General features: G+C 36.7%; 1 pseudogene; it reads right to left on the reverse strand.

Moving 5' to 3' along the window:
• LOC107627875 overlaps positions 1 to 893 on the reverse strand; it is a 4,240-nt pseudogene continuing 3,347 nt past the window's right edge.

Here is an 893-nt window from a genome sequence, read left to right on the forward strand (position 1 = left end):
GATAAAAAGTTGGAATGAAATGGTTATGGGAAAATTAAACCACTTGCAAAAAGATTTATGACCATATGTTGATCAATCTCATTGGAAAAAACCAAGAAAATCTGAAGATTCTATACAGGTGACTATCTGAAAAGGGTGGAGAACCAGCATATGAGGATGATATAAAACCATTCTGAACAGAAAAAAATGTATTTTTCTATAAATTTTGACGTCCATCATATTGACAGGCATCAAAAATATATTTTCTCGGTGGGGAAGCTACCAGATAAGAGATGTTTTGCATTTTAGTGCCTTCATTGCTGCTTTTGCAAACACATGAGCAGCCTCTGCCTCAGCTTCTGCAGCCTCTGCCTCCCTCGCTGCTAACTCTGCTTCAGCAATGGCGGCTTCTGCCTCTGCAACTGCCTTTGCAGCTGCCACAGCTGCCTCTTGAGCTGTCATGCTCTTTGCTTTCGATATATCCGCATCAACTTGGGATTTTGAAAGGATGTTGACATCATGACTCTTCTCTGCTTCTGGAGAATCTCTGGGCCTCCCTTCCAGCGGTAAAGTGGAAGAAGAGTATCTTCTTTTCTCAGAGCCTGTCGAACTTGGACTAATCTTGTACCTCTGTTGTACCTGTCAATAGGATAAAAAAAACGAAAAGAGAAAAAAAAAACCCTTATCAATATTGAATTTGACTACTTGTCAATTGAGTGTGTTAAAATGGGAGTTTTGGTAGAGGAGCCAACTGCCAATATGGCCATATGCTAGTCTCCTTGTAATATATTTTAACTTCTATTATATAATACATAAGATAAGATAAATCAAATTCTAATTTTTATATAGAATGCTTTATGTTAAATATATTACACAAATGAAACTCAACTATATTTTTATATATAGAAGGAATT

The sequence above is a fragment of the Arachis ipaensis genome, chromosome B01 (genome assembly GCF_000816755.2).
Source record: "Arachis ipaensis cultivar K30076 chromosome B01, Araip1.1, whole genome shotgun sequence".
NCBI classification, from domain to species: domain Eukaryota; kingdom Viridiplantae; phylum Streptophyta; class Magnoliopsida; order Fabales; family Fabaceae; genus Arachis; species Arachis ipaensis.